Here is a 15,980-nt window from a genome sequence, read left to right on the forward strand (position 1 = left end):
GGGAGCAGATCTAAAAGCCAAAGTTATACTTGCTTATTCCCCAATCTGGACCAGAATATAGACATAGAAGAATGGAGATGATTGGAAGGAAGCAGATAGGCATGGTGGTGAGAACACTTGTGTGATGGGGATGCAAGTGATCCGTGGGCCTGAATCATTACTGCATACCGAGACACAGTGGTTTCTTTTAATCATGAGGGAACTAGTATTAGTGCTGCCCTATTCACTCAGGAATTCTGAACCAGGATAGAGAAGAGAGAATTGATGATGTTTGTTGGAAAGTCAAAACAACTACATGATATCTAGGGAGGAAAAAAAAGAAACTTTGGCTTTGACATTGCTTTCAAATAATCAGTTATCAAAGGAAGTCCACCACTGTGTATAGCTGAAATATGCAACGATGGGAAGTTTACATAAATAAAGGAATTCATGTGGGCACACTAGCAGGAATAAAACAAACTAGAAACATAGGGCATGATTGAATTGTGTTGATCATATGAGGTTTTCCAAAGTATCTATATATTTTGTTTTGTTTTATCTTCCATCTTAACATGCATTGTGTGATTTTTTACTGTTACTGAATGAACAAAACTATAACTGATGTTTCACTATTTAAATAGCTTTTGACAGTTCTATTACATTTCTGAAAGCACTTTAGATTCCCTAATATATATTTGGGAAGGATGATATAGCCAGTCAATTGTTACATGAATAATTATTTCACACTTACGATGTGCTTAGCACAAACCTGGGTTCCAGATGTTACAAAAACACTATAAAACGTGGTCTTCCCTCAAGGAGCTTGTGATCTGACCTGCAAGAGAAGCATACACATATAGTGCTAAGCATTATGCAAGAAAATATATAATTAAGTACCAAAATATGTGATATATACTGTAAGTGCTGGACCATCAGTGAGGGCTGAACTTAAGACATATGGCATGGATGAAGTAGACCTTGATTTAAACTCTGAAACATGAGTAAGATTTGCTTAGGTGAAGGGAATAAGAAAGACGTTACTAATATGAATTCTGTCTTAGTCATGAATGTAAATATTTTCCCAACTTGCCCCTTCTCCTTTAATTTTGCTTATGGTGCTCCTAAAATACAGATAATTAAGTATTTGTGAATTTAAAGCTTTAAATGCTTTGTTATGCACTTTATTTTATTGTTCTTATGTTTAGAAAAGCCTTCCATATCCACAGTATTAAATATTACTTCAAATTTATTTTACAAGTTTTGTTATAACAATTGACTTTTTAATCTGTCAATTTATTTTCATATATTTTGTGAGATAAAAATCTGCAAATTTTTCATATATTGATTTTCTACAAGAGCATTTTTTGTACTGATTCATCACATCTCAATCATTTGTTATGCATCCCTTTTTTACATGTTCACTTCCAATGAACGTTAGATTCTCTTTCAGTTAGATTGCTCTTGACCATTAATCTGTCTTTAGAGTCATGTAGCAGTACCACTTTTAAAAATTATTTTACATAGGTAATATACTTTAATGTTTTGTTTTTCATACACTTATTTACTAGTTTTGTCTGATTATTCCCTAAGAGCCCTTGAAATCATTTTGTCAATAAACAAAAATTTGCTTATGATTATTTTTGGATTTTTTTCACTATTACATTTCAGTACTTTTCACTACTTTCAAGTGTAATAATATCCCCCTACATATAACCTGTACTATAGCCAAATTGGATTTTTGTCATATCCTTGCTTTTCTACTCTAATACAGTTACTTATTCTGTTTCTTTGTCTTTACCTACTGAAATTCTGTCCACCCTTCAAGGCTCATTTCAACATTACCTCCTATTCTTTCATGAAGCCTTTTGCTGATCATTCTATTAATATATCACTGTATTTATTCTATTTATGTAACATCACTTTTTGCATTATTTTACAGTTGACTGGAAGATCTTTGAGAGCAGAGGCAGTGTCAAATTTATCTTTATTTCCCTAGCAACAACCAGCAGAGTGCCCAGAATGTCCACCTTTGGTATAAAGAGCCTTGGAACTCCTTAAATGCCAACATACTACTCGGTGCAGAATTTTTGCTAGTGCGATTGACAACTGTGGCATCATTATTATATCTGCTAATAAAAACCATGGAAGCAGATGCTTGTAGGAATAGGATTTAAAATATCATTGGATATAGATGTTGTTGATATGAAAAAATATATCTTCACTGAACTCTGAGTTCCCCTCACAGGATGCTAATAATTTAACTACCCTTATCGGTACCTTTTAAAATGAATCATTCATTGTATAAAACTTTTAAAAAAGTTATCCTCAAGTTCTATAAAAATGAAAAATTAAAATTCTGTTCTTTTCTAATTTGGTACTATTCACAAGCATGATTTTCAGTTCGTTACTTATACCCTAGTAGGTATTCTCTATCACAGAATCTATTTCCAAGTTACAAGAGGTAATATACATTTTAATTGGATCCCTGTTATCTATTTAAAAACTGCAAATGAAATAATTACTTAACATTCTGCCTTTAAGATTTTATCCATTTTTAATGACTAAATTCTACTTTCACGTTAAAAAAGTTCAGCACTTATCAGCAATTATGAATATAAAAATAAAGTCTAATGATGTAATAAAATACAGTACATAAAAATGGTGCAGAAATATAACTGGTGGTTAATTAAGAGATAATGCCTGCAGTATTGAATAGTGTCATAGGATAGTCATCCTTTGACACAAATATTAAGGTGAAGGAAAGCCATTATTTTACAAACAGGAAAGTAATTTATAAGCATCATATTTATTTATATTGCAGTCTAATTTACAGGAATGCCACTGGATGACAAAGAGAAGGAGGGCTGTACAGAACATTCTCTGCAACAGAGGCCTTTCTGTCCTTAGGCAAAACATCCTACCATCACTTTAGTTTCCTCATTTGTAAAATGGAGAAAACATCTCTGCTTTAATTACTTCATATGATTTTGATGATTGTAAAATAAAGTAAAAGATAAAAAGGAATATTGACAAGTTAAGCAATGTTATATAAATGTAGGGGAAGGTTTAAAAAGCACACACATACACACACACGGAAAACAGACATGAGCTGCACTGGTATTGGTTTGAAGATGTACTATTTTAGTCAATTAGAAGACAGTGTATGCTCCACAATAATATTCTCAACTATTCTTCAAGATGTGTTCATAGACATATATATGACTAGGAAGTAGTGTAAAACAGGGAGCTGTTAAAGTTATCTAGTGCTGAAAAAAATATGAAATTCTAGTGATTTGCAAGATACACATCCTAGATCATTGTAAGCTGTACTCCCTAGGTCATTTCTAAGATTTAAAATCTCTAAATTTAGTAAAAAGAATATACGAAATAATTCTAACAAACAGGATTATAAAGAATATTAAATTGCATGCTATTGAGATATAAGGCCAATCTAATAAGGTGACTGTTACAGAACCAAACTGGGATCTGCTCACCCAGCACAGAGCAAAGACAAACACTGAGCTGAGAATTGCAGCAAGAGAAAGAGGCATTTTTATTGCATGGTACCATGTAAGGAGAACAGGCAGGTAACAATTATGACCCGAATTCTCCAATGGCTTACAAGCAAGGGTTTTTAAAGGCAGGAGTACATTTCAGGAAAGCAGAAGTTGCAGGCAAAAGTCAATACATAGAGGTTATGCATAGGCCTGGCTCCAAAAAGTGGGCTATCTGGAAGGGGAGGGGCCTATGGATCATAGGTGGATTCAGAGATTCTTGGATTAGTGGAAAGGAATGTTAAGATGGGTGTGACTCTCTCCAGACTGCTCAGGGAGAAATTTAGAAAAAAGAGCAGTGGTCACAGTTCAATATCTCAGTTCCCCCTTATCTACATTTTCTATCAGGTAGGGGAAACTATCTACATTTTCTATCAGGTAGGGGAAACAACTCAGAAACCTATGTTAGGATGCCATCTTTTGGTTTCCATGGGGAACTAAAACATCTCATGACTCTGGCTTGCTTGGAGTGCCACTGTTATTATCTTGCTGCTTATCAGGTTGCCCATTCAATTTTCAAGCCTAGCTAGGTGCCCAGAATTTACCCTGACGAGACTCAAGATTTTCCTTTATTTCCATGCTTGGGGGCATACAGACAGAATTAAAAGTAACTCTTTTCATAAGGGGATCTCAGAGATCTGTGTGAATACCAGCCTGAGAATACCAGAAAGCTGGAGAAAGGCATTTTCTCCATTTTTGCTTAGAATATACCATGGCCAGTCTGACACCAGAGTCCTGAGGCCTGAATGCAGGACAGTGATATTTTTGTGCCTCAAAATGTTTTATAGCTTTAAAGAGCATAGGAAGCATTGCCAAAGGTGAGATACTGTTACTGAAAGTGCAGCACTTGTTGCCGAGGCTGTATGAGAAGAATGAGAACAAATGGTTTAAGGAGAAGGAAAGGGAGATTTATTAATATGCCCCCAAATAAGGAGGATGGAGACTCCCATCTTAACGTGCCATCATACTCTCTGTAAGCAGAAATACAGAGCTTTTAAAGGGAGGGTTTTCAGCTTCAGGGTACTGTTGTTTAACTACAGTTGATGGTTCTGATAGATCCCATCTTTGGCGAAGACTATCTTGTGCCTTTTGCTCAGACAGTTCCATTGAGCCATCTCTTGTGGTACAAAGAACAAAGGACACTTCCCTACCCCCTGACCCCTGGCCTGAGTCAGGGATGCAAGTTTTAATTCCCAAAAAGAGTGGGGGAGATTTTGAAGAGACAGCTTGTAATACATTTTGCCCCTTTTCAGGCCATTCCCTCTGTTACAATACCATCTTCATCCTTAAGTGCTTTTGTAACAGAGAGAATGGCCTGAAAAAGGGCAAAATATTTTACGAGTTGTCTCTTTAAACCCCCTTCACTCATTCTGGAAATTAAACCCTGCATCTCTACCCAAGGCCAGTAATCATAGGGGCAGAAAGTGTCCTTTTTTCTTTGTACTACGGGAGATGGCTCAATGGAACTGTCTGGGCAGAAGTCACAAGCTTGTCTTCACCAGAGATGGGGTTGATCAGGACCATCAACTATAGTTAAACAGCAATAGCTCCAGGATGAAAACTCCTTTTAAAAGCTCTATATTTCAGTTCATAGATAGGACAATGATACTTTAAGATGAGAGTCTCCATCCTCTTCATTGCTGGCAATGGCAAACTAATAAACCTCTCTTCCCTTCTCCTCAAACCACTTGCTCTTGTTCTTCTTCTTTTTTTTTTTTTTTTTTTTTTTTTTTGAGGTGTTGAATCTGATTCTGAAAGTCCACCTACCTGTGGTTTTGCCAATTTTTTTTTTTTTTTTTGCTCTTGTTCTTCTGATGCAGACTTGGAGACAAGTGCTGAGCTTTTGGTAACACTTTTAGCAAAGTACTTGAACGGTAGGATAAATTAACATAAGAAAAATATTTGTCTTATGGATGGAGGGTTGGTGGGGAGACTCCCAGGAACCCCCAGACAAAACTGGGGGAGGGACCACTGGAGCCTGGAGAACTAACCACAGAAGGGTGAGTGTAACAAGCTAGTGAGATTTGAGCATTATGTTATTATGATCTTTATGCAATGCAAGTTGGAAAATCTTGGGGAAATTCTGGTTATACCTAAATTTTAGAAGATTTTGCATTTAGTCTTAAAATGTAACTTTATTACCATTATAAACTAAGGTCATTTAAAATTTATAATTCTTCATTTAGCTAGTATGTTGAGGGAGGAGGGGGTGATGGAAGGTGCACCCTGTGAAAACCATAATGCTGCCTGAGTATCAATCATTTAATTAACAATTATTTTAGAAAAAAGTCTAGGTGACTAAAGAAAATTTTATACTGAGTCCATACACACACACACACACACACACACACACACATACGTGCACACAAACACACATACACACACAACTAAACAAACAAACAAACAAACACACTGTCATTATGAACTGGCCATGAGGTCAGGAAGGAGCAGTGGACTTGTAGTTGTGCAGCAACTATCTAAATGATAGTTGGATCTTTAAAACTATTATTTTTTTGCTCCATCAATATTCAACCCTCTAAAAAATATCCTGGTCAAAATCATTTACCCACTTTTTTGTGACATTTTACCTCATAATTTAATACATGTAAGAGAAAATAAATGTTTTCCAAGGGAAAAATTAGGGCCATTTTCATATCCTAAATAATACAAATGAATGAAGAAAGACTGATTAAAGTCTTTTAGGATAAAAGAATAGAGTAATTTGGAACCTTAATTTTAATATTCAAAAAGTTATTGAAGCAATATAAAATCACTATTTATGTTAATTTGCACTTATTAGTTGAATGTGAATTAATAATGTATATTTATCTTATTCTCTGTAAAAGGTTTTAATATCAGCAATTATAGTTTTAGAGATATTAAATTCAATTAAAGAAACAAATGTGCTAATTTTTCCTTTAAGCATTGAAGTCTCTTCAAGTTTTAGGTGTATAAAAAATTTTGAAATTGGATGCAACTTTTTATATTAAGAGAACAAGTTAAACCCAGAAAGCATGTAAAGGCATTTATATTTTAATTTGAAAAAAAGTCAATGGAAACAACCTTACAAAGATATATCAATTTGCAGCCACAAAAGCCAATTGTAATGTCAGGAAAATAAATTACCACAATAAGAATTTATTTAGGAAACAGTGGCATCACCTTTAAAAGTTCAATCACATATTCATTGCATGCAATCATTTGTTAAAACTCCAGTCTGTCTGTTCTAATTTGTTTTCAATAAGCCACTAATATCATCCCTATCATTCCTCTTCAAAGCTCCTTATATTGGTTTTTCTCTTTGTCCTACAGCATTGTCATTAATAAGGGATTTCAATTGTGTAAAGGAAAGAATGGCTAAAGATTCCGTTGATTCATTGTTAAGCAGAGAGCATTGTAGAGTCATTTGAAAGGTATGTAGTATGGTAACAGATTGCAGTCAGAAAAGAAAGAAAGGAAGAAAATAAATGTAAATATTAGTGAACTCATTTTCCTTGTAGGAGTATTGATTTCATTTATCTTGCTTGATAGATAGGATGACTAAGCACAAATTCCAAAATCAAAGGCATCAGTTGAACAGGAAACAGGAGCGTAGTAGAGAAAGGGTGAAGTGATGAATGTTGCTTCGTTAGAAGAAGGAAAAAATTCAATCCTTCTTGAGGGATTCATCATTTTTCTGCTTGTTCTTAAGCCATCTTAATAAGCATTTGATAAATGTCCGTTTAGCTATAAGAGAAAAATCGTGTTTAAAATCTTGGTTCAGGGTTCATCTTTCAAATATTTCAACCTAAATAGAAAAGAAAACTTTATCAGATTCCCTGTACAATTGTTTAATGTCTTGGGTTTAACTTTCTAGTAGTCATAGAGAAACACTAAAAAATTTCATCATGAGCAATAGCAAATTTATGACAAAATAGTGTATCATATATATTTCCCCAGCAACACTGAGAACAGTTTATATGAAAATTTCACTACAGATATTGGTCTCAGTAGATAGCACATTCTTCCAACTGCATATATGCAGACTTAAGATTAGGCTATTCTCAGAGGGATTCCATGATATTAAAACGTGGGGGTTTGTGAAAATTGTAAAAACTATGGAATGAAGGTTGAGAATACAAATATTTACAACTGTTAGTGGGCATGCCAGCTGTCATACATATACATGTGGAAGTTTCAAAAAGAATTGGAAGGGATAAAAGAACAAATACTGTTTCTCTTATTTTATATAGAAGGCTAGTCTTTCCATTTATCTCCATTGAGTAGATTGTCTATTCCAGATAGTTGTGCTAGAAGGCATTTGTCTAGCAAAATTGTGTTATAGTCAAATGAAAATAAAAGGAAAAACAAAGATTTATTGAATTTTTTATTGGCTAGGTTGGGAAGATAGGATCTATTTGAACAAAATACATGTAAAAGTATAATATTATGTGCACAAACTAACAATCTTCAGTGATATTTTAACATTTCTTGTAATAATGATTGCAATAATATGCATTTAATGTCTTAGCAAATAAGCAATATTTTGTGTGGTTTATTAAGAAAAATAATTAGTATTTGATCTGACCACAGACCTGATAGGTAAGAAATATGAGAGAGAGAAAATGAATAATTTATTTGTCAAAGCATCTTTATTAGTTAAAAAAGATATGTAATTTGGATAACATTCCAAACTTAATATTAACAACTATTCTGTTTTTAGTTCACATTCTGTGGCAGGTTGTTTATAATATTAGCTTATATAATGTTAAAAGAAATTCAATGGTACCTGTTAAAGCATGGTAAGGAAGACTTTATTCAGGACCATAGCAATAGGTATAGGGACCACTTTTATGAGGTCTTGCAGTGGCAGACAGAGATTGGGATTAACTCTGAATACAGCATGGGCAAGTGGGAATTTATAGCCACCAAGCAGAGTGGAGGTCAGTGGATGGAAAATTAGTAAGAGGAAAATTACTAATCAGGGGTAAGAGGGATTCTGGCTGAACTGAATTAACAGGGTTCTTTGTAAAGACAGGCCAGGGTGACCAGATGTGACCTGAGGAATGGTGGAGGATGAGGAACCAGATCAGATATCAGGGTGATCAGATATCAAGGATCAGGGGGTTCTACTAAGCTGACTTAGCAGGGTTCTTTGCTAATACTGGATTTGAGAAGGAAGTAAACATATTGACTAAAGTTTGACAAGCAAAGACTTTTTGTCAATAACCATCCCAATATGCCAATGAGGTATTATTATTGTAATTATTGTTGTTATCCCCAGTTTACAAACTCTGCTACAGAAGTTCAGAGAGGTTATGTGATTTGCCCAACTTTAGCCTGAAAGAAAGTACTTAAGCTCTTTCCTTAATGTTGAAATATAAATCTGAGAAGTAGGTATAATGCAGGCTTATTTCACTGATAGAACAGGGAAAAAGCACTATTTTGAATTTTCCCACTGTTGAAAGGAAATAGGACAAAAGTGTCAGCCTTCTTTTCTGGAAATGTTTCTGAAATGAAACAAAACTAGTAAAGATTCCTGGACTGGTCTTTGCCATACGAGCAAACACAGATAATAAGAAAAAAATCCATTCTGAGATTGCTGATCATCATAAAATATTTCTAAAGGGTTGAAAAAAGCAAAAACAATGCCTTTTCCAAGACTAGATCAAGATGGTCAGATATGATTTGTTCATTAAGGTGCAGAGCCACCAATTATCTTCAGTGGTTTTTAGCAGCTGGAGATACTTAGATAGTGTCATCTAGACATGGCAATTTGTCAGTATACTCACAGAGAAATAGGACTATTCTTTATTGCTGTGCATGATCATTAATTACAAAAGGCAATCAGTTAAGGTTCAAAGAGTGTTATATGCATTTCATCTCATTTAATGGAAACAAAGTATTGTTTCATTTGTATTTCTCATTCGAATTTGGAAACACCAGCTCTGGATATGCATCTGCAGTGTTGCACACAGAATCATTTCACCAGATAGTGTGGATGTTTGCTTTATTTAGTCAAATTGGATCTAGTAATTAGTACTGTTGTAAAACCCTATTACGTATGGAAAACAATCCATGGAGTGTCATTAAAATGTGGCGGTGTCTTTTACCCTTGGATCTCTTGCTAATGTTTTTGTTTAAAGACAGATTTTACTAATTTTGCAAAATTCCTTATCCATTTGTTTTAGTATAATAAGCACTTTTTAAATCGGAGTGAGAAAATACTACGAAAACAAATAGACCACCTGTGGCTATCTTCTTTACCACCACATTTTAGGTTAATTACTATGCACTTATTGGTAAATTAGGATGTCCCAGAATTCCTAGTTCTCCCCCAAATAAATCCCTAAGGTAAACATGACCAAATGAAATTATTCAGCTTTAATTGTGTATTTATGCCCCAACCTGTCTGTAAAATTGGTAAATGTGTCCATTATCATATAGTATGTTTGAGCTGGGAAGAAACCTTAAGGTGACCTAGTTACAGAGGAGGAATCTGAGGTCCAGAGCAGTGATCTACCCATGATAACAGCTAGTTTGGGACAGAACTAGAACTAGAACCACAAATTCTTTCTTGATTCAGAATGTCTTATACTATGTTGCACCTCTTCAACTTCATCTGCAGGTATGGGAAACAGAAAACTTTTCTCTTTTCTTTGTACTACTTATACATTTAAGAAGTATACTCATGAAAACTATTTCCTGAACAATGTGATTAAGGAGATAACTTCCTTACAGTTAAGTGTATAAACTCATTGCTTGTGGTGAAGAAAAGAATATGTGATGACAATTTATTATTCAAATTTTATTATAAGCATTATTTTTCCAATTGTAATTCCTTTCTATGGTCTATTAGATACTTTCATATGTCTATTTAATTCAATTTGGGTGGGTACAATGGCTCACATCTCTAATCCTAGGGCTTTGCAGGGCCAAGGCAGGAGGATTGCTTGAGTCCAAGAGTTTGAGACCACCTTGAACAACAAAGTGAGACCCCGTCTCTACAAAAAAATTTTAAAATTATCCAAGCATTGTGGTGTGTGCTTGTAGTCCCAGCTACTTTGGAGGCCAAGGTGGGAGGATCACTTGAGCCAAGGAGTTCATGGTTACAGTGAGCTATAATCACACCACTGTACTACAGCCTGGGTAACAGGGGAAGACCCTGTCTCTAAAAAATAAAAATTAAAAAACTTAAAAAATAATTCAGTTTTGTTAAATCAACTTAAAATTCAGGTACTCAGCCTATAATTTAGAAAAATTCATTGAAAGAGAAATATTTAATGTTAACTTTTTAAATCTATGGAACAAAGAAAATGATCATCAACAAAAAGCCTTAATTATTTACAGAGCATGATGGTCCTTTTTGCAAGGGATTAAGGACTATCAGAAAGGGAGAAAAAAACTTTTGTTTTGTGGTATTGAATAATATTAAATGATAATATTTGTTTTGCTTAACCTTGTGTTGTTTTGTATATACTTCACAGTATTCCTATACACTGTCATAATATAATATACCTCAGGATGCCATTCCCATTTGGATGTTTCTTATATAAGTGAAAAAAATCATAGCTTCATGAATATAGATGATTGATATAGAAAATGGGCAGCTTAGAATTTGGCTTTGGGGGTTTTATAGCATTCTCAATATACACATATCAGGCTTTTCTCTTGTTCAAAGCTGTCTTGCTTAGCCCCATCAACACCTTTCCTTGAATTATTGTTTTCTATCTTCTCTTCTCCCTCTTTCACTCTCCTTTCTCTAGTCTTCTTTGGTATATGCCAGTGTTTATGTGTGTCCCTCAGTCAGTCCTATTCGACTCCCCTTCCTTCCTCTTCCTTTGACATTTCCTTATTGAAGATCCTAGATGCTATGGTGATTAAAGGCTTTGAATTCACAGGATGGCTAAAATAGATAGGCTTATCACAGATTAGCAGTGAAGCCAGCTACATATTATTAGTGCCTCTGAAGTAGAAATGGCCTCATAGTTTGGTAACCCAGTCTTCCTTTGAAACAGGTGCTCTTAATAATTTTTCTTCAACTAAAGGCAGTGTGGTTTTATTGATATGGCTTAAACTTCTTTGATTGAGGTTTCTGACAGGGAAACCCCAGGGGTTTCTGGATTCAAAGAGGGAAGGGGAATAGGGAGATAGAAATGATTGAGATCTTTAAAGAAGAATTGGCAGATTCACAAAAGAGAACCTCCCTATCAACCAAAAAGAGTTCCTGAATCAGTTGACAGACCAGTAAATAGAGGTGAGAGAAATTTCAGGTAAGACATGTACCTTTGATGGTCTAAGGAAAAGTAGGCTTAATAACATTACCGCTCACTTCAGATCTCTTGGCCTTGTATATAAAGGAACCTAAAAGTAAAGGTTGATTGATTTGATAATTAAGAATAGGAATGAGCTTAAAGAATCTTTCAGTAGCATGTTAATCTGAATTCTAAGTATCCAGAAAAGGCAGCATTTTTCCAACTGACCACTGCACAGTCTCAGATAGGGCCCTTCTCCTAAAGATAGCGTTGTACCTTTGTTTCAACCTTCACGTAAGAATGAAATCTATTAACACAGGAAATATCGCAGACAGGTGTGTGGGTAGCTTTACAAAGCATTAATTTCCTGTATCCTTGTAAATAAAGTCCATGTTAACAGAAGCCCTTTCATTGTGTTCTTCAGAAAATTGTGCCCTGATCAATAAAGGTAAATTACAGATAACCTTTGGGGGTAAAGATTGGCATTTAAAATACTCATAAACACTGTAATGAATTATTCTTTTATGAATGAACCAATAATATGCTTGTGGAAAATAATAAAATATTTGATTTATCACACATTAAGACTCAGATGCCAGCATACAGAAAACACAGAAGCTAAGATGTCCTTGTTCCTTTTTTATATAGAGTATTGACTTACTGTTTATTGATCATGCTTTGCGTATCATTTGCTAAGCAATTATATTACTAATCATCTTGTGTTTTATATAGTAGAACTGACCTATTCGTAAGCACATTTTCAGGTAAATAAAGACAACTTCCAGGATAGTTAGATCTATATAAGCTTAATTGAAACTATTTAGATCTAATTTGTCTTCAAATTGCCATAAATTGTATATATCTTCACACTGTATTGTTACTGACTGGAAATGTAACTCATAAATGGGGTTCACACCCTTAAATTGCCATAATCAACCCTGCTCTTTAACTGCTCATGATAGTTTGTAATTTTTCTTTGAATACTGCTTGCTTTATTACAAAAGTGAAACTGAATGAAAATCATGTAAATAAATAAATGAAGTGAGTGAAATATATCTCTCTAATATTATGTAGTCTACACCTTCCTAGAACAACTTTGTTCATTTAAACCATTTTTTGTTTTGCTTTGTCCTTCAGATAAAGGTCTCTTTTGGGCCACCTTTTCTTCTCTCTTTGTATTCTCTTACTGGTAAAGAGATTACATTTATCACACAACATTATGAATTTTTGCATGCCTGCCTCTCCAAGTACATTGTGATATCTAGTTTATTCTCACATCTTTTTCTGATTATTTATTGCTGCATAAAAATATTCTAAAACTTAATGGTTTGCAATTGCTTAAAACAATAACAGCATAATTATTATTGGTAATAGCAGTAATAGTGCTACATATTATGAATTTGTGAGTCAGGAACTTGCCAAGAGGATGGCTTGGTAGTTCGGCTCTGACCTACATGGCATAAGTCTGGATTGCTGATGCTAGAGGCTCTACTTGCAAAGTATCTTCTTCCTACAAATACCTGGCATCTTGGTGCTTTTTGGCTTCTCGCTTTTTCTTCAAAGGGTGTCTCAGTTTTTAGGACTTTTTCATGTGGTTTGTGCTTCTCATAGCATAATAGTAATCAGATTTATTATATGGAAGCTGGCTTTCCCCAAAGCAAAGGTTTTCAGAGGTCCATACAGAAGTTGCAAGACTTTTATGACCTAGCCTCCGAACTCCTAGACCATTATTTTTCCCACTTTCAATTGGTAAAGCAAGTTTTTAATCTGGCCTCTATGCAAGAGATGGGGAGGAATAGACTCCACCTCTCAATGAGGGCATAGTATATACATATAGGGAGGGAAAGAATTAAGATGGTCACCAGGGAGACAAGCTTTTGTTTAAGCTTTTCAGGGCAAAATTTTGTGTCTTATTCATGTTTCCTAAGTACTTTGTAGAGTGCTTGGCATATAATTGGGTTTGGTAAATATATAAGTAACTATAGTTCTAAACAGAAGATTCAATATCCATCTTAAATAGAGTTACTGAATTTACAATTGCCTATTGAACACCTGTATCTGTCATCTGTTTTCTGGTATTTCAAATTCTACATGTCCAAAAAGAAGTTCATTAAAACAGCTTCTCTTCTAGGCTTCCTTAGTCTCACAATTCTCCCGACTTGATGGCTCAAAAGCTAAGAATACTTGAATCCACCATCCTTAAAGCTTTCTACTTTCATCAACTTCTATTGATTCTACTTTTCTTTCCTCTGTCTGCTCCTTTCCATTCCCATGGCTACTGCAGTAATTGAGGTCTGTTTAACTTCTCTTTTTAACTGTTATGATAGTCTTCTAATTGTTTTCTTTGTCCCCAGCCTCTGACTCATCTAATCTATCCTATGAATACTGCCCATTAAATTTTTCTACTGAACAGCTCTGATCATGTCACCTTTCAATTCCATATTATTGTAAGTGAATCATGTTTTGTAGTTGGTCACTCATGTCCAAGTTTTTTGTCCTTATCCTTGTCAGATAACAAGAGAGCCTTTGTTTTGTGAGCCCTCAACCAAATTGGGGTTCCAGTACTAGAGTGGCTAGCAACTCTGCCCTAACAGGAAATGAAGGGGAGCTGGAAGTGGGTGTTTACAGAATGTCTTTCATGGAATATGTCTTTTACCTGGTGCATGGCATATGTCTTTTACCTGGTGCATGGCCTAATACTTAATTGTCCAACCCATGACCAAGGAATCCCTCGCATGGGAAACTTGTGTATACTAGCAGACACCCTTATAGTGCTTCTCTGACCTGTGTCCAGTTTCTACCTGCCTGACCATTGCTCTGGCACTGGGAACCCGACCTTGTGTCCTTATGTTCCCCCTACGTCCCACGTCCTGGGTAAAACTAGGCCTGGAGCAGCCCCTAGTTCTTTAGATGGGAGATGCAAATTCAATACACCATCACAAGAGGAAACGAGTTCAAAGATTTTTATTAATAGTTACAGATCCAGAGCAAGGAGGATATAATGAGTTGGGAAGGCAGTCCTCCATTCCCGGGTCCCATGAGGCAGGAATAAAGAGTCAAGAAGAGATAGGTAGATACATTGAGAGCTCACATGAGTTGGTGAGTGTACATAGCCAACGAACAGTATATATAAGGGAATAGGGTGTGGGTCACTTTAAATTCATGGGCAAATGCCTAAATGCTTTCTTCAAAGGAAGCAGTAGTAAGAAAGCTGGGAGCCCAGTCTGCTAGTCAGGAGAGATGCCTCTAAGTTCTCAACTCTGCTAACTGTCTTGAGCCAGTTGTGTGTGGTGTAGAACTGAAAACTGTGTCAAGGATGACTGAGCCGTGCTTCTGCTACAATAAATTAAATCTGTAATCAAAATGGATGCCAAGGCAACAGAAAATTTTAAGAGCTCACTACACTCTTCTACAGGCCCCCATAACAAGTGTACCCATCATGTTCTGTAATGCCAGTTTGTTTCTCTCTGTCCCTCTGTCTCTGTCTCTCTGTGTGTCTCTCTGTCTTTCTCTATGTATCTATATCAATCTATATATCCATATCTATATCAATATCTGTATCTATCTATCTATAACTTCTTCACTAAACATCAAAATGAGGGACTATATCATGTGTCTACATATTCCCAGAGCCCAACATGGTGCCTTACACAAAATAGGGTCTAAAAGTACATAATAGAAAAATGGAAAAACGAATGGGTGACCTATAATCACTTCTGCCTGGATGAATAATTTATAAAGGATAGGCATTAGGAAAAACTGTGCATTATGAGAGATATGTTTTGACAATTTCCATTTTCATCTTTCAGTACCATACTTTTATGGGCCTTTGGTCCTAGTTTCCAAGGTTTCTCATTAGTGTGTACCAGGCACATTTGCCTTTCCTTGGAAGTCTTTACAATCTGGGACAGTAGGCTCATTTATGGGCTTCTGGGAGTAACCATGAACTATATTAAACTACATTTAAAATTGTGTTTATATGTGTGACCATGACCAAAATGGTTAAAAGCCACTGGTCTGGGTTTATGTTTCCTCTATTATTAAAATTAACCTTAGCTATGTTTTATTGCCTAAGGAATTTGTGAAGTCACTACCTTGCTTATCTCTGACAACTAATGTCCATCATTATATTAATATCATGATATACTACCCTTATTATATGGGAAGGGCATAACTTAAAAGGATACATCTTTATTGGTGGTAATTTCTATTG

Source organism: Eulemur rufifrons, chromosome 30 (assembly GCF_041146395.1).
Source record: "Eulemur rufifrons isolate Redbay chromosome 30, OSU_ERuf_1, whole genome shotgun sequence".
Taxonomy (NCBI): domain Eukaryota; kingdom Metazoa; phylum Chordata; class Mammalia; order Primates; family Lemuridae; genus Eulemur; species Eulemur rufifrons.